General features: G+C 46.3%; 1 protein-coding gene across 5 annotated transcripts in view; it reads right to left on the reverse strand.

Annotated features, from left to right (window-relative positions):
* The window catches only part of CALD1 (caldesmon 1), a 195,034-nt gene extending 176,982 nt beyond the window's left edge, over positions 1 to 18,052 (reverse strand). The window contains exon 1 of one of the 5 annotated variants that reach the window (XM_037049156.1): positions 17,714 to 18,052. The gene's annotated coding sequence lies outside the window, so the exon portion shown is untranslated. The remainder of the gene's footprint in view (positions 1 to 17,713) is intronic. The other 4 variants (XM_037049162.1, XM_037049159.1, XM_037049163.1 and 1 more) reach the window with 4 other exon arrangements.
* Between the last annotated feature and the right edge of the window lie 884 nt (positions 18,053 to 18,936).

Here is an 18,936-nt window from a genome sequence, read left to right on the forward strand (position 1 = left end):
TTTCCTGACCGTTCTGATGGTATTCGCTACCAAGCCTTTTACAAAAACACTAAATAGTGCATTTTTGCACGTGGTGCCCCGAGTGAGGCAGGTTTCCTTTACATACCAGAAGGCCAATCCAAATGACATGTGTTTGCTTTATCAACCTCCATAAAAGTCCTAGCGGTAATTTATATTGATTACATAATAAGAAACTCCATCCCCCGTACAACATGTTCTTTCAGCTGCCGAGCCACACCTGTAGAAATGCTAACTCACATCTGGTTCCATAAATCCGTTCTTTCTGATCCTCTGGAGAGGCACTTTTATGTAAACTATACAGCTACACGTGCAACAGGAAAGACCGAAGCAGATGGCTAAACCCTAGTAACCGTTTGTACCCCAAGCCTTGAGCTTCTACTCTCTTCCTTGACTTTGATGTCTTCCTTTTTGGGAGTCAATTCAATCGTTCCCTTTATGAAAGGTGTCTCATCTCAGCTTTACTTAAATAACCAAAGCAAAGTGCCGATACTGTTTTTATGAGAAGGACATAAGGACTATCTCTGAGTCAAAGAATATTTGTTTCAGTCACTGATAAGCAGATTTCTCCGCTTAATTTTTTTATATGAAGGCATCAAAGAAGACAGCTACATTTCCTCAGCATTATATAGTTTCATCTTTATTCATTCCACTGTATGTATTAGAGTGTATCTCTCCATAAAATCTACTTTTAAAAACAAACCAACTCTTATCAATGAAGTAACTGGTCACCCTGAGAGCAACTCATTTGTAATTACTATTTCAACGAAAATTAGCCGTTTCTCCCCTTTAAAGTGATTTGTCGGTACAAAGCACGATGACGTTAAGGAAGGATCCTTGGTAGAAAGGATAGTGATGAGCCTTATGAGGGAAAGCTATAAAGCCACAAGTCCAAACAAGGTTAGAGCAATGAGTGATCGCAACCCTTTATGACAAGAACTGAGGCCCCAGAAGGCTGAGTCACCTACCTGACATCATCGAGTTACTCCAAAGCAGCAACTGAATTAAAAAGATTTTTTTCCTGCTATTATCTGCTACTAGCTCATATTTCAAAGAACGTTCGGAAGCTCAGTACATGGGAGGCTGTTGTTGGGATGATTTCTCTAAAGCAAGCCCTCCATAATATATATTTTAGTCATACGCAATTTTCATTAATAATGGTGTTTTTAAACTTGTCACATCCTACAGGTTTCAAGATTTGGCAAACAATGAATTAGGTCTTCCTTTTTACCTTCATTCATGCCAAAGCTCTTAGAAGTAACTGAGGTCTGATGTTACTTAAAGGCAGAGTTTCAGCAGCTCAACGGCCAGGTAAACATTTTAACTGATGCATCTGCCTCCAACTGTAGAATGGGAGTGAGTAGGGGGTGCTGCTGGATCTTACCACCCCAGACAGCAGCCGGCTCCAGCGTCTGCCTTCCGGTGAGGCAGGCAGAGGAATCTGCTGATGATCTCAAGGGAAACAAAGCAGAGACCGGAGATCTAAGGTATTTCGGGTGGAAAGTCCTCAGCTGGTCCGGTTAGCACTCACAGGGTCTGGCAGAAATCACGCCTGCTTGAGTGTGGTTGGCAGGGTAATAATATATGGGTGTATCAATTTTTAGTTTTTCTGAAAAGATTTTATTTATTTATTTTTAGAGAGAGGGGAGGGGAGGGAGAAAGAGAGAAACATTGATGTGTGGCTGCCTCTCGCACGCCCCCTACTGGGGGCCTGGCCCACAACCCAAGCATGTGCCTTGATTGGGAATCCAACCAACCAGGGATCCCTTGGTTCACAGGCCAGAACTCAATCCTCTGAGCCACAGTAGCCAGGACTAATTTTTAGTCTTAATTTAAACATTTCACTTAACGTCACATGGTGTGCTTGAGCCTGATATTATTACATTACAGAATCACGTGCTTATGATTTTTTAATAAAAGAGTTTGTAGCAAAAAGGGGGGGGGCATTTTTTGTGCTGGACCCTTTATATGTTTCAGAAAAGAGTTTGCTTATGCAATTTTCACTTGTGTACTAGAGTCCCATGACTATCTCCATAAAGTTCATGTTTTTACCATATAAAATATGACTGTTTTAAGGGGCTTAAAAATAAAGGACATCAGGCAAAACCTAAGGCGATCCAAATAAGCAAGGAGTTTCGTTAACAATAATGTATCGGTATTGCTGTATCAGTTTTACAAATGGGCACAGTAGTGTTAACAATAAAGGAAATCAGGCGTGGGTCTAGAGAACTCTGCAACATTCTTGCAACTGTTCCATAAATCTAAAAACCATTCTAAAATAAAATTATTTCTTAAGTTACTAAAATAAGCAATGTGACCCATCCATAGGATGGCTTGTTCGAGTTGGGCTCCATACTTGTCCTCTGCTCTTCCTCTGAAGTTCCTGGAGCATTTTGATCGCTTCTCGGCCTTTTGGCTAAGATCAGGTGTAGCATTTTCAAACCTCCGTATACGCGGCTATAGATATTATAATCAAAGACATCACAAAGCACAGCACTTTCCCATAGACGATCTCACGTAACAGAAGCGCGAATGCCCATGAAAGACAAGTTGAGGGAATCTGAGGACAACGCGATGCGAGAACTGCTTCGTTCACTGCGTGCCATTGCGTGCCATCGCGTGGGGTGAGGCTTTCAGAGCCTTCCTGTCTCCATTGCTGAAGACGCTAACAATGGGTGTTACCCTGTCTTACCCATCCTCCTTCAGCACCTTGGAGTTTCCAATTGCCTCCAAACCAGATGATTGTCAATATGCCTTTCAAGGGGAGGATGGAAAGAACTATACTTGCTCTAGAAGCAAAGCAAAAAAAAAAAAGGGCAAGTCTGAAAGGGGGGGGGTTGGGGCGGCCCTCTTAGAAGAAGTCAGCTGAAGCTGTCATGCATGAGATAATTTCTGGAAACCTCCAATGCTAAACTTTGAATCTAGAGTTTCCTTTACAAATATATGACTTACATGCCCCACCCCCACAAAAAAACCATCACGTCTCTATAGAATATTTCAAAAGAAAAATAAAGGAAAACCGTATCTTAAAGACACACTACCAGCAAAAGTGCCTTGCATTAGAGATCTCAGCACTCTGTCCCTCCCTGAGTGTCAGGAGGAGTCTCTTTAAAGTCACCCAGGTTATCAGCTGTGGACATAAGGGAGGAACCAGGGGACTTTTCTACCAGACCACCTCCCAGAATCTGAGGCCCCCCGCGAAACATAAGGGCCAAGATACCCAAAACTTGACACCGTACTGCAAACACTCTCGGGAAAAATAATCAGCAGGCTGGAAACTACTCCCAATGGAAAGAGCAATTGTTTTATTTTCTCAACAGCTCTGAGAGCAGAAATAGGGAGGGGGTGAAAGTTTTTAAAAATTCTCCAAATCCTACGCTTCTCATTTCCTGTTTACTCAAACTCGGGTGGGCCGGCAGTCCCAGGCTGTCGGACATAATCACTCTGGCCAGTTTTGGGGGCGACAGAGAGTGCCTCAGTAAATGTTTCCATTTCACAATCGCCACAACTGTGTAGCTACCCTGCTGAGTGTGATTGGAGCATTTTGGTTTTTCCTTTTGTTATCAGCAATCTTTTTTTAAAAAGATATATCTAAGCAAGAAAGACAGAGAGCCACCACGGCTAAGGCATGAAGCTTCACAACAACAGAACATTTGCAACTGCATAAATCTCAACGGGAGAATAAGTCAAAAATAGAAGGAGAGGGAGGAAGGAGAGGGAGGAACTGCGGGAGGAGGGGAAGAGAGGGTAGAAGGAAGGGAGGGAGGGAGAAAAGGAGGAAAGAAGAGAACTTTAACAGAATCCTGGTCCCTTCCATAAAGCATTTTCTTTCACTGTTTTTCTTCCATTCGTTAATTGTTGGGGCACTTGAAAAAGGGAGAGATAGAGACTTATGGTGAAAATCCTAAAGTAAGTAAACAGCTCAATAAAGATGAGGATCGCTTTTTTTCCCCAGTGGACTCAGTGCTATCCTGGCAAGTATTTCAGACATCTAGGGACTGGGTCCCAGCAGTTTGCCAGAGGAAAATGTTCTGCCTTTCTCAGTCCTTCCTCACACGACCCTGATTGATCACTGAATGTAATTTTTCAGCACGAACCCCAAATGGCAGGTGACTGAATCGTTAAAGAGAACTACATTCGAAAGGGACCTAAGTGAATATTCTGTCTTTTTGTCTCAAAGTTTACTTTTGCCTCTGCTAAACCTATAGCAACCATCGCTAGGCCTTTGCTGGATATTGTACTTGAGAGGATAAAACGGCTCCAATCGCTTAAGTCATAATGAAGGTAATGCACAGATAGCTTTAACTGCCACTTTCTTTCTATTTTTCAGCATTATCATTTGAACTCTAAGGGTATGTGCGTCCACATATCGGAAACGTGGCCCATAAGATCCCTGACACGCACACAGAACGTGTCTGCATGATAGTTCTAGGCACAGCTGCTTACGTGATGCAGAAACCATTGTAGTCTGTGGGACAGTGCTGGAGGGCTCCTCTGAGACCCAACACAGCTTGTAGCACCTGCTGGTGGCAGTGATTGTGTGTGTGTGTGTGCGCGCGTGCGCGCGCTCAGCTCTGTCCCAGAAACGCAGGCAATCTCTCCTGCGTGTGTAACGGCAGACGAAAGTGCCCTCATCTCAAGATGCAGTCAAAGCTGTACCAAGAAGGGAAGGGGAACTCAAGTGGTGAGACAAGTCCCAGAATAAAGGAGGAGAAGGAGAAGAAGTGAGGAGGGGATGAGGGCAAATGGAAATGCACATCGGCAAAAATATATAAAGGTTCCTGGGGTGTGAACATAAAGAAGAATCAGGTCATAATAGTTTTTATTCTTTTTTTATACATTTATTTTATTTTTTAAAGATTTTATTTATTTATCTTTAGAGGGGAAGGGAAGGAGAGAGGGAGAGAAATATCAATGTATGGTTGCCTCTCATGCATCCCCTGCTGGGAACTGGCAACCCAGGTATGTGCCCTGGCTGGGAATTGAACTGTGATCGTCTGGTTCGCAGGCCCACGCTCAATCCACTGAGCTACACCAGCCAGGGTAGTTTTAATTCGTTTTTAGGGTACAGAAACCTAGGGTGAACTGAGATGGGTAGAGGGCAGAAGACTGCACCCTGGCTAGGACAACCACCCCAGGTTGCTGGGGCCAGTCTGCGTTTGGAACTGTTATCTGAGGGGAGTTCTCACCAGCCTCCCCTGCCCCCTCAAAAGTGCCCTGATGTGAATAATAATGACACAGTCACCCTCTCTGCAGACCCCCTCTGGCCCAGGACAGCAAGCAGGCATCAGCAGGACTGAGGCTGGGAAACAGACACCAAGAAGAACTTTCAGGAAGGCATAATGGGAAAGAGTGGCTAAAGAAAAAAGAGGAAAAGGAGAAAGCCACAATGTGTGGGTTATATGCAACCAACCATGCTGGACATGGATAAATTGGACCGGCCACTGAGAGCAACAGGGTGTAAAACTTTAAGGATGGATGGAGAAGAGACAGAAGGAAACAAGGACAGGAGATGAATGGTTCCCAGCACAGATATGTGTAGACCTCTAGCACATTCCCTGTATTTGCAGCTTAATGATTATGATCAGCATGCATACAAATGACTGGAAATAGCCCTGATCAGCGTGGCTCTGTTGGTCGGGTGTTGTCTGAAAAGTAAAAAGTCACTAGTTTGATTCTCAGTCAGGGCACACGCCTAGGATTCAGGTTCCATCCCCAGTCAAGTTCTCTCCCTCTCTTACCCCCTCTCTCTAAAAATATGAATACATAAACAAATTTTTTAAATGGCTGGAACTGGTCGTCTTTGCCTTCCACTCCGTGAAGGCATACAGTCTCACCTGCTACCGCCTCCCTGGCCAGCTGCTCCAAAGCAGCCGCCCTCCACCGTGCACCCTACCTCTTACACGTGCCAGCTGCCTGGGCCCAGCATCCCACCAAGCCCCCTCCCCCACATCTGATGGCCACGTATCAGACTGTCTGCCCCACTGGCTTCCCAGGCTTCCACAGATGGGCCACAGTGTGTGAGGCTGTACTTTATTGTGTCATTTCAGAGACCTCTTTCGACTCTGCTGGATCAGAATTTTGTGTTGCAAAAGGCAGAAAGTAAATGTCAAGGGCAAAGTTCAAAAGGCCAAGTGATTTCTAGCTAGGCACTCCCCAGTCCTAGAGGAAAGATAGAATACCACCAGCCGTAAGGATCTTCGGCACTTAAGGTTTCAGAAAATATGGCATATGGGTTCCTACTATCAATTCGAATTTGGGCAACTTATGGTCTGAACTGTGTCTCCCTCAAAATCCTTCTGTTGAAGTCCTAGCCCCCAACACTTCAGAATGGGACCTTATTTGGAGAGAGGGTCTTTACAGAGGTAATCGAGTTAACATGAGATTGTTAGGAATGGCCCTAATCCATTCTGCCTGGTGTCTTTCTAAGAGGAAGTTTGGAGACAAGCACACGCACAGGGAGAATGCCACGTAAACATGAAGACAGCCATCTCCACGCCAAGGGGAGAAGTCTGGAAGAGCTTCCCTTTGAGCACTCAGAAAAAAACAACCCTGCTGACACCCTGAGGTTGGCTGTAAGACAATAAGTTTCTGGCCCTGGCTGGTGTAGTTCAGTGGACTGAGCCTGTGAACCAAAGGGTCACCAGCCTGATGCCTGGGTTGCGGGCCAGGTCCCCAGTAGGGAGCACGGGAGAGGCAACCACACATTGATGTTCCCCTCCCTCTCTTTCTCCTTCCTGTCCCGTCTCTCTGAAAATAAATAAGTGAAGTCTAAAAAATAAAAAACAGACAGTAAGTTTCTGTTGTTTAAGACACCTGGTTTGCGGTCCTTTGTTACAGTAGCTTTTGGACACTAATATCCCAGAGGCTGTCTGGTCAAAGAGGGAAGTGAGGAGAAGTGACCAGAATTTTCATAGTTTTTTTAATTTTCCCGAGAAGACACCAGTGCTTCTTCTCTGAGTTATCCAAAACAGTAGGTACCCTCTATGGTAAGACTACTGCACTGAATGATTCTGAGTAAATAACTTCAGCTGCTCACGCCTCAGTTTCTTCCTCCTCCATGAAGCTGGGTACAGGGCCATGTGCTGAAGTCCCCACTGTACCAGCTCCTTAAGGCAAAGAGTGATCACATGAGCATTCTGCGTTTGGAGCAGGAAGGCCAAGCTTAACTATGAAGTCTTACTGATAAACACTCTACTTGCAAATGGCTGGCCAGGCGAGCGGGCTCCCGCTACAGAGAGCGGTACAGTAGTCCTCGACTTCCCACCCAGTCCCCACGGAATCAGCTCTGATGTGGCCTTTGGAAGAACTGAGGTCGACATAATCAAACACTCAACCAGCTGAATGGACTTGGATGAAGAATTTAATCCTTCAGTACTTAATTCCAGAACATCTTTCCTTGAGTTGGGGAAAAGCGGTAAAACCTGCCTGTGAAAGTACCTCTGCTTCCAGATTGAGGGGGGGGGAAAAAAAACCCCACACAAGTACTTCCGCAGGTTTCTTTTCTTTTTAAACTGCTCTAGCCCTAGAATCTCGTCCTGTCTCCCTCTGCCTTGAGTGATCTCTCCAGTCAGGGGTGGAAGCGACGGTGTTTAGCCTGCTTCCTTATATGGCAGGGAATGACAGTGCGCCTGAACTGCAGCGTGGCTCTCTGACAAATTATAATGATCGGTTATGGAAACCTCCCGCTCTGGTTTCCATCGCCTTCCCGAGGAAAGACACAGAACAGACAGCCGCAGGGAAATGGACAGGGTGGAAGTCAGGGAGCCGCGCTGGCTCCAGCTCGGCCATGGGCCGGTGGTGCGACTCGGGCGAGTTATCTCATTTACTTCACTGCCCAGAGGTAGTTTTCTTCACAGCAGTGCAGGTCACAGAGCAGTGAAGTCACTCAAGGCAGCCGAGGGAGGAGCTAGCTTGTCTTCACCTCGGACCTGCCAGGGTTCAGGTAACTCTCCATCCACTTCTAGTCACTCTTCCTCTCAAGTTCGGTGCTTTGTTTCTGCAACTAAGTCTCAGTCTACTCCTCTCTCCCTCTCTCAGTCCGGGTCTAAAACACTAACAACTGCAGGAGCAGTCCAGCCTCAGGTATAAGGAAGCCCTTGAGCCGCACGAAGGAAAGGTTAGTTAGAAGGAAGGGGAGAGGCTGTGGAGGGAGGACTAGAGGCTGCTTGCTGCTGCAGGGCAGGGCTGTCCGACCCCGGAGACAGACAGACTTAGTGAGAAAGTGCTTATACTGACCCGAAAATAGGGTTTCCTGCAACTGATGTCTATTGTCCAAGTTGGCTCCTCTCATCCCATCTCATCCCCTCCCCTCCCACGTTAGGGCCGTGGGAGGGTGCGTGGCTGAGGTCGCAGGGACTAAAGGGGGCCGCAAGCCCACCCAGAGCCTCCACGGGCAGTTACGGATGAGAGCCACTCAAGTGCAAAGCCGTTTAGTGACACTATAGGGAGGAATAATAATACCCTTGTTATAGGTTAAAAAACAGGTTAGCAAATGGTGAATTGGAGATGTAGACTCCAGCCTTTTGGATTCCCGAGTCTGTTCTCAAACAGGGCCCACCTCCAGGAGTCTCCACGGAGGGGAGTAATTAGCAATGGGCAGCTCAGATTAGTAGCTCAGCACTGGGACTAGGAAGCCAGATGAGCCGGGTTTGAATCTTAGCTTTGTTCACTTATGAACTACGTAACCTAACACGTGCTATTTAATCTAATTGTCATTCAGTCTCTTCATCTGTAAATTTGGTTGTTCTGAAGAACATTTATCTGATTTTCATCTAATACATAGGTATACGCTACTTAGCCTTTACCAGGCACTGTTCTAAACACTCAGTGGTGAAATAATTAGAAAGGAATCAGTGAGTTTGAACACGAATATTGGCTTCCACTTTCTTATCAAGAAGAAAGGATGAACATTTATGCCTTTATCATTTAATTCACACACCTACTATGTGTGGGGTAAGGTGTTTCTTTAGGCTCAGGTCACAGCACAGAAAAACCCTCACAAGGTCCCTGACTTCAGGGCGCTTAAGAAATAAAAGGCGAGTAACCAAATAAATATATGATTATAAAGACATTATGCATGCAAATAAATGACAGCTGTGTTCTGATTGGCTCTCCTGTGTAGAGGCTAATTTTTCCAACTTGAAATCTTAGGGGTGCTAGTGAATATTTAACAATAAATTCTGGGGGCTCAGGAGGGGAGGGGAGTCTGATTTGTGGCGTTTGCAAATTTCCGTGGTATACGTGCACGTCTCAAGCTCTCAATGTAACATCAATGAACAAAGAAGTAGGAGGAGCAGTTCGTTTGCACAGCATTCTCCAGCGTATCCATTGTACAGACACCACAGACATAAGTAACCTCAAGGCATAGAGAATAGTGAAACACTGCAAAATAATTAGGAAGGGGTGAGTTTGAGGCTCGATTACCTTGGTTTGTACTATTTTATTTGTGCTTACGTCATGTAACTTTTAAAAATGACTTTAAGAACTGGTTCTCAAAGTCTTCGCAATTTAACGGTTGGCTTTTGGAAGCTGGCATGAGCTGGCCCCGCACACCACCGTTTCGGGTGGATGGAGACGGGGCCCCGTGTCAGAGGCAAAGAAGGAAATGGAGTCAGTACGCAGACATGGATCCTAATCTAATTCCTTTTTAGCTGCTCCTCTCCGGCAAGCCCCGCTTTCCTGTACACGGTGGAAGCACGGCTTTGTAAACCAAACAGCCTCGGTACAAATATAGTAGCAATCTGGCATTCTCATTGTTCCAGGTCGCTCATGCAGAGGTGCCAGCAGCTCTCCGATCCTCAGTGAATATAATCCATGTACTTGGTGCTCTGAATATGGTAGCTGCTTCTGCGCAACACAGAGGATGTCATTCCTGACCCATGAATAAAGGGAAACCCTAGAGATGGAGGTTCTGTCCTGTAAAAGCAAATCCCCCACCACCTTCCACATCTCACCTCTCAGGGCTCACCTGCTGCTAAAAGGGTGGCCCTGGGAAGCCTCTACGCCAGAGAAGATGTGGGGTGAGGGCAGAGGACATTTCTCTCCTCTTCCTTCCTAGGACCTGTACATTCCCTACCACAAAGCAGAGAAGAAAGGAAAATTAAAAAACAAAACCAAAAACCTTTGTTTGTCCTGCTTAGTTACATATCTTAAAGGAACACCTTCCGGACAGAAATACTTAAAATTTGTCCTCATTCACCCTTCCCCCGAAGCCTAAATTTCACTTAGTAATGGTGCCTGGAACAGGAAGTGGAAATACCATGAGAAATTTTATTCTCGCCACATTTCCAGCGCTTTACAAAAGCAAACACTGGAAATTTCATCAGAAAGCTTGACCTCACAGGGTCGACCGCTCCGTGCCCAAAGCAAAAGAGCACAGGAATCTTCCGATAAGTATTGGAGCCCTTCCGGGGAGGCTCTGGGGCCGAGCTGAGGCTTCGGAATATACGGCTGTAACTTTTAGAAAGAAATGATTCAGAACGAAACCACTAGGTTTCTGAGGAATACGTTAGTCCTAATATATACTCTAAATTATTCTAAGCATAGCTGTAAGGAACCCCGTTCCTGCATCGGGGTGTTTTAGCAGAATCTCCGGGAGTTTTTACACACTGCAGGTGCTGGGCCTCTAGACCCGCTGACCAGAGTCATCAGGGATGTATGTTTACAAAAATCCCTACATTTGATTCTGATTAAGACCCTGGCCGAAACCTACTGGATTATAGGCAAATGGGGCTGCATCCAATAATCCCGGTCCCTGAAGGGTTAAATGGGGCATTTTTCTCTTGCTGGCAGGAGAAACAGCGTAGAAAGTACTGTGATCAATTAGCAGCCTGAGACTTAGGAATCGTGGGTCCTGGGACCACCTTTGCCACGAATTAGCCACGTGATCTTGGTCAAGTCACTTGGTCTTTCATTCAACAGATATTTATTGGGCTTCTGTGATGTGCCAGGCACAGGGTGTCTATTAACAAAAAAAAAGTAGATGTTTCCTGCCTTTACGAATCTTTCTGACATTTTATGAAAGCAACCTACAAATGCATGCATAATTTTACTTGCTGTGGCTAGGAAAATGAAAAAGAAATCACTGCTCATTTTGTAAAAGAATTTCTCATTAAGAGCCACAATTCCTTGCCCCGGCCTTCCCACACACAATAGAATTATTTGTTTTAGGTCCACTGAGAAAACACAATACCAAAAGCGACTATGAATTCAATACCTGTGTAAAATAAATGAACATTTTTATCAGCATGGTGCATCTGTATAATTAGAAAATAGTAGCACGGTATTACATAAGACGTATTATTTACTTAGTCAAATATATTGATGCTACATATGGGTTTCTTTACTTCTGGCAACAATACCTCCGGGGTGCAGAGTTGAGAAACCGCCGTAAGGACCACAGCAATAACATAAAATACCTGGCACTTGGGTAGCAACGGCCCTTCTCTCCCACGAGAGACATCACTGTCGGTGACTTTGACCCCAGCCACCTTAGACTCGGCCTCAGAATCCTTCTCGACACAGTGTTCCACGTGGCCCCGGCCCATTGTTTGGAGCTGGCCAACGCATGAAAAATCATTTGCACTCCCTGGGCTAAATGACTCCTAAGGCCCTGTCCATCTTTTTTTTTTTTAATGCCGTGAATCTGTGTGTGTCCAGTCCTCGTGTTTTGAAAAACACAAATACCACCTGCCTTCATGACATGAAAGTACTCCAGTATTTGAAGACATCCATGGGGCCCCTACCTTTTCTTTCCTTTGGGATAAACAGCTCCAGATCCCTTATCTGTTCCTCATATTCTGTTCCTCTGACCCGCCCCGGCCTTTGACGCTCAGCCCTGGATTCCCATTTGTCAATGCTTCTCTGAAGAACGAGCCCAGAACAGCGCACATTTCTTTTCTGACTCTTCTTAACGGACCACGAGACAGGTGTCCGGCGAATGAGAGATCACATTGCGGCCATGGCCGAGAACTAAAACTTACCCTGACAGTACACTGGCTTTGATGCCGCAAGCTTATGTGCTGGGGTTTACAATGAGATGTAGTTGGGTTTTTTAGATGAATTTATTATTCGAAATTATTAAGTCATTATTTATTGAATTTTAAAGATTGCCTTCGTTTGAGGAAAACCATATCTCACTAAGACTCCACGACACTTCTTGCCAACAAAAACATCTAAGTGTTTTTCTCTGGAATCTTTCTAAAATGGATAATTTCTTATCTTTTCAATTATCTGCAGTGCAAGCTTCTAGGCTAACCTCCCTCAAGACTGGTTCATCAGGCCACGTCCAAGCGGTCACTACGGACTCTATGACCTTGACATTGGGCGTTTGCCTCTCTAGGAATTCAGTCACCAAAAAAAACATTCAAATGATATTCATTCACAGCTGCTGGACATTTTAGCTAATTTGCCTTCCATGTCTAACTTTCTCTTCTAACTAGAAATGCCCACTGGGCCTTTTATCCACCCCCAGGGAGGAGTACCGGTGCCAGACCGGCTGGTAATTCATCCCTAAGCGTGCCAGTAAACGTTCCTGTCCGCTAAGAAATTTGCCAAAGACAATAGTTCCTAGCTGAACCAGTCAGATGCCACCTTTCAGAACCTGACCGGGACGTGCAGAAGGAATTTTCCAGTCTGCAGACCGACAGAAAGAAGCAGCCACAGGTGCCACAGCTGAGTTACAGTAATGGGAGCACACAGACGTCCGCGGAGAGCCTTTGACCCACCTTGACTCCAACCCCACCTCTCTGGACCCTGCTCCTAGCTTGGCGTCTGTTCTTGGGTTTCCTCGTCATCCCATCACTTTACTGCTCCGCCTGTATCTTGTAATCCTGCCCTCTGCGGCAGCTACTGAAGCTATTTAACATAAGGGTCTATTGGTCCCGAGCTCTGTGCCAAGGGCTCTTACTTTGTCACGGTACCTGTCCATGCACTGCCTTGCTCAGCAGACTCTTGGTTTCTAAGCCTCTGCCTGACTTCTGATCTTGGCTGTTTCTCTCGCCCTCACAAGGAAGCCCACGGTTGCCTTTCATAGCCAATGGAACTAATGCCCTTCCTGCCTCTGGCACCCAGCCCTGGTCCTGCCCGTGTTTAGCAGAGGTGAAATCTGCAGCTTGGGAATGTAACATGTGGGTGTAAAAGGAACTAATTACACACATTTCTACTTAATGTGTCTCTCTCCGAGTGAGCTGATTTCCTTCAAGTCAAGTGCTTTCATCCGCATATTCACAGAACAATGCCAAAAGCCTCAGGAAATGATTAAAAAGCCATTCATCTTCACTTTATGCATCATATATATTTTAAAAGAAAAGCCATATACTAAAATGAGTACTTACTAAGAACACCCAATTCCCTGAAAATAACGAGAAGAAATTATTCTCCTTCAACTACCCCCTCCAGGCTGCTTAGCAATCCTTGTTCTGAGCTCTCTCAGCAACACTGGCCAGCAGCCCCCTCCTGACTTCTCCAGCCCCTACAGGCTTCCCGGAAAAAGGCTTCTTCAGAGATGACCTCCTTTTCTTTGAGATGGAGGCCACTTGAGGTCATCTCCTTCTAGACATCCGGGTATTTATACCATCCTTTCTTCCTTCCAAAGAACCAGGGAAACTAGAAAGATCACCTTTACTCATATTCTGATCCCATCACCCTTGTCCTGAATGGAAACAAAAGGTTCGCGCCACTCCCACCCGCACCCTCCCCCAGCTCAGGGGTCTCTCCCTGCTCAGTCACAAACAGCGGGCTCCCATCAGGACTTAGAGATTGTACAGATTCCCAAAGGTATCCATAACAACACCCCAGAAAACACCACCTGCCAGAGCCACGCCCATCACCTCTTCCTCAAGGTCATCCTTTCTGCCTTGTCCTCTCTCCCTGGGCCAGCCAACTGTGAGTCTGGGGCTGAGAAGCAGAATGGCTTTGCACCACACAAAGTGCTGTACCATCCACTCTGTCTGCTCTAACATCTCTCCCTCTGCCTTAAAAAGTAAAGAGCCTTTTCCTTCTCTGGAACACATCTGGGCTTGACCCTTCTGCTCTCCGGGCCTCATCCAAGAGCTGGGCCGTTGCAAACTGAGTGTAGGGTCAGGAAAGCCCCGTTTTGGCCTGAGGATGGAGGAGCTAGGGAAGGCGGTGGAGGTGCAGGACAGGGGGGTAGGGACGTTAAGGGTGCCCCCAGTACTCGGTTACAGCAGAGCCGGCTGGGGAGACTAAAGACTGAGGCACACAGAGGTGAGAGGCCAGATCCAGGGAGCAGTCTGGTCTCAATACCAACAGGAACCACAGCCAGGTGCTCCTGATTATCTCGCCCTCCCTACAAGGCCCCCGGCTTGACGTGCTGGGATTAGTTCCATGCTTTTGGCTGGAGGTGGAGGGGCTGCCTCATTTACTAAGGCCTTTCTGTTGTCAGCGCCTTGTCATCGGTCTTCTATTGGACTGGATCTTCAGCTTTCCCGATTCCTGGGTACGGCCTTGCACCACTGATGACCATCTTACCCCACCTCCTGATACTTGTGTCTTTGATTATCAAAGCCGAAACTAAGATAACATAGGGGTGGATCAGTATTTCCTGGACTCTCGGCTTGAAGTTCTAGAAAGAACTAAGATCCAGAAGGTACCACGCAAGGATCCTCAAATATGAAGAAGGAACAGATAATTAGGGATACTAGGTAAGAGGTGAGGGTGAGACCAGTCGGGTATCTCTTTTAATTACCCAACTACTAAGAAGCTATGGGCTTCTCTCCAAAACACTTGGATTTGGCCGGACAGATGAAGGACTTGCAGTAAGGAGCTAATGGTTCTATTTTCAGGCTCTGAGAGAATTTACCCAGAAAACTCTTTTTTTTAAAGTCTGAAAATTCTTTGGCAGCATCCTCTTAACCTCTTCCTTAGCCCTACCATGTAATTTGCATACCACTTTGTCAGCGTTTTCCCCTGCCCCCGCCCCCAGCCTCACCCCACCACATTTCTGAGACATGTGATAGATTGCAGGCAGATGGGGACCCAGCTAATCCCTTTCCATGCCCATCTAGAAGTCACTTTTGTGTCTTGTAAAGGATGACGAACTAGAAAACATGCTACCGTGAATATGACAAATGGAGACAACTACATGTGTTTTTAAGAGAAGGCCTACTAAGATGCTTTTTCCTTAGAACAGGGACTACCCAGGCTGGATTCTGGAACTTTCCACAGCTGGACATAGGACCAACCTATTACCCCAGAGAAGAAGATCCTTAGGCCAGTCTCTGGAGCCAATTAGAATGATGAATAGCCTCACGGTCAAGCCATGCTTATATGTATCTCATGTAAATCCTTTAAGCTTCCGTTCAAACCTGGTTCTCCTCTCTTATGAAAGAATTGTATCTGTTTAAAGCAATCTTTCAAAAAAAAATTTTTTATCCTCACCTGAGGACCTTTTTTCATTGCTTTTAGAGAGAGAAGAGGAAGGGAGAGAGAGAAACATCGATGCAAGCAGGAAGCATCAATAAGTTGCCTCCTGTACATGCACAGACCAAGCAGCATAATATGGAGCAGAGATCCACAAGCTGTTTATGTGCCTGGAGCAGAGATCAAACCCGCACCCTAGGTCTGTGCCCCCCAAAGGGACAGAACCCACAACCTTTTGGTTATAGGACAACGTTCCAACCGACTGAGCCACAACGGCCAGGGCTAAAGTAATCTTTTTATCTGAATTATTGAAGTTGTGCATTTCTACTGGCTTTGAACAAGGAAACAACCCTTATGTTATTAAACAAACCGTGTGTTATTACCTATGGTTTAATGCATCGTACGTTCCTGGTATGTGCGCCTTTGTATTTCTCTTCATTAAATAATTTTAACAAAATGAAAATTCTTGCCCTGTTATTCTACTGTGCTCTGTTGACTTCCCTGCTTAGGGAGGTGTGTTGTACCTTAATATTCGACAGGAGCAAAGGAGCACCAAGAGCTGCCTAAAGTAAAATATCGAGTCCCGTTGCCCCATCACTAGAGTAGAATACTTAAAGTATTATTTTGAAAACTTCATCTTTATGGTTGAGAGAGCGCATGAGGAGAGGAGAAAGGGGCGGTAGCAGGGTCTGAACGTTCGGGGATTTGAAGATGTCGGTTTGAAAATGGAATTTATCTTCAGACCCCAAGATTACAGATTTCCTTCCAAACTGCATTCCCTACATGGTTTAGGGTAGGGCTGAAAAGACATTGCTTTCCGTATTTTGATTGACGTGAAAAACACTGTGAAAATAGTTTGGAACTTGATCTCTTCGAGGGAAGGACGGTCATCAAACTACAGCTCTTGCCTGCAGCCTTTCTCTCTCACTTACTCAGGGCTGTTCCAGGAAAAGAAATTCACAGGGTATTCTGTTATCATGTATCACTTCTGGAAGGAGAAAGAGACATTCTCAAGAAAATTATCCCCCGATCTCTAGTACAAAACGAAAAGAGGACTTAATGAATCTCTCAACATAAGACCACCTTGCTCCATGCATTAAAAATCAAATGGAGCCAGCTGTTTGGGGCTGGAAACCTTGACCATCCAGATTGATTTTGAAATTGATCAGATTCTCCCTTCTTGCCACGTATCTCCTTAGCCTTTACTCCAATTCTAGCCCTACACGTCTGGTTTTGCCAAACAGAGTAGAAAGACTTGACTATTTCAGTTTGCAGGTCTTATCTGCACAGACCTGTTCACACAAGGGAATCTACGAAGACCAAGTACTTGGTTCTCATTCACGTTTTTGGACCGCGGATTGCCAGACCACTGAAATTCCCCCACCCTTTACAATCGGCTCTTTCTAAAAGGAATTCCAGGCTGCCACTGACCAGCTGCCTGATACTACTGTTGAAGTTGCCCAAATATGTCAGACTATCTTGAAACGAAAGACTGTTTCCTCCCTCTCTGGGGACACGCTGGTAACTCACAACGTTTCGAATAATCGAGTCATGCTCAGGCACACTTTCAAACAGAAAATGCGATTTCCCAAGAAGTGGTGCGGGCTGTTGAGAGTGGTTCCTAAAAACACACCCAGCAGTGCATGCATTCTCTCATTATTAGGCTTTATAGGAAACAGACCGTGGTAGGCATCTTCTTCCCAAGCAAATATCAGATCGGTTACATTCACCCAACCAGGGCTCACTGTCAGGGCTCTGTCTACTTCTGACCTGATTTCCTAGAGCTCTAGAAGTCCAGTCTCAAATACTGGTAGCAGAATAAAATGTAAACGCCTTTGGTTTGAGAAAAAAAAAAAAAGGCATCACCACTTAGCTTCCCATCACCCTAAAAAGTCGCTGTTGTCCTTAAAAGCAAAACCTTTTTAAATCTCTGATAATAAACGCTGCAGGAGCCCAGGGGCTCTGCAGGCTCAGGGCACGCCTGGGGCGGCCAGGTAAGCGCCTCACCGCCCTCCTAAACAAAAGGCTACTCTCATCAAAGTTGCCCGCGGCTCCCGCCTCTACGTCTGTAGACGGTCTCTCCTCCGGTCCCAACTCCGGGAACAAAACTTGAAACCTCATCCTGTTTGTCTTCCGGGAACATCTGCAGGGCAGGGACGCTCGGGCAGGCTCTGAGAATTTGCAGGGTTTCATGGTCTTTACAGACCTGCATCTGCGGCCACTTTGGCCAGGAATGCGGATGGCACCTCGGCAGGAGAACGTCCCCAGACTGTCTCTGGAAGAGACGAAAAGAAAGTCCTCTGTGCCTTACCTCATAGGCTGAAACCTCCTCCGGGGGACCGCGTCCGAAAGGCAGGACCGATTTCTTGAAGCAGGAGCACAGCAAGAGGGCAGGCAGGCGGGCAGGCAGCCGGGCGCACACTGCTCTATTCAATAAAACTGCAGACCGCCCTTCCTTAGCCCCTCCCAGAAGTCCGGGCTAAGTGAACACACATCCCCTATGTTTACAGTCGGCCGTCGGCGGTATGCATTGTCCTGTAGGTTTTTCTAAGAGGCAGCCAGTGACGACACCTCCGCCGAGGTGGATGCAGCCTGCCCGTGGAGATGCCTGTCATTCCCTAGGCATGCTCAGGAAATCACTCGTCAGAAAAACCAAGACCTAAAAGGCTCAGAAACTGCGCGCCGGCTGCCAAAACCAGCCTGCTCCATGCCCTTTTTTGGTTATCCTTCGCGGGGCCTCTGGAAGCGAGTCCGTCGTCAGGAACAATCATGAGAAATGTTAATCTTGGAGAAAGAGGCTGTCTTGCAGAACACAAATGGAGCTTTAAAAGAGAAAGCCGTCTAGGAAACTAAAAGTTAACAGTCTGTAAGTTGAGTGGGGGGTGGGGAAGGCTTTTTCATTGAGGGAGCCTTCATAGTGTATTTCTTTTCAAAGTAGTTGTAAATACGAAGTGGAATAAAATCATGGTGTAATTTTAAAGCCTGAAAGGACAGGGACCCAGATCTGGTATCCGGACTAAATTCTAACCTGAGGGAGGCACAGACAATCCCCTAAAATGCATCTACACGTGCTGTCAAGACAACTGGCCAAAAAGGTTGAGGTGGCTTCTTGAGCAGATAATGTTTGCCAGAGTGAGGGTGGTACCAGAAACACAGCTAGGGAGAGCCCTGCTGGGCTTGGCTGGCCTTCCTGGTTGTCCCCGGGGCCTCCTTCTGTCCTTCCCTCTGTTCCCTCACTTGTCAATGGGGAGATAGTGCCAAAAAGTGTGCCCAGCAGAGAGGGCACGGAGACACCCAGCACCTACTTTGGGGCTGGTGTGGATGAATGCATATGGCCACAGAGATGACGCTGGTGTTCTAGTGACTTCTTGAAAGCTCTCCGACCAACGCTTGGTTGGTAGGAAGGGTGCTAGGAGAAGGTCAGAACGGGGAGGGGTGCATCAGAATGAGGTTAACCGGCACAAGTGTGCGTTCGATCTGCGGTCTTGTGCTTTTAAACGTAGGATTCCCTCGACCAGTACTTGATTCAACAAC

Source organism: Sturnira hondurensis, unplaced genomic scaffold, assembly GCF_014824575.4.
Source record: "Sturnira hondurensis isolate 20B ecotype Veracruz unplaced genomic scaffold, ASM1482457v3 Scaffold0006437, whole genome shotgun sequence".
Taxonomy (NCBI): Eukaryota; Metazoa; Chordata; class Mammalia; order Chiroptera; family Phyllostomidae; genus Sturnira; species Sturnira hondurensis.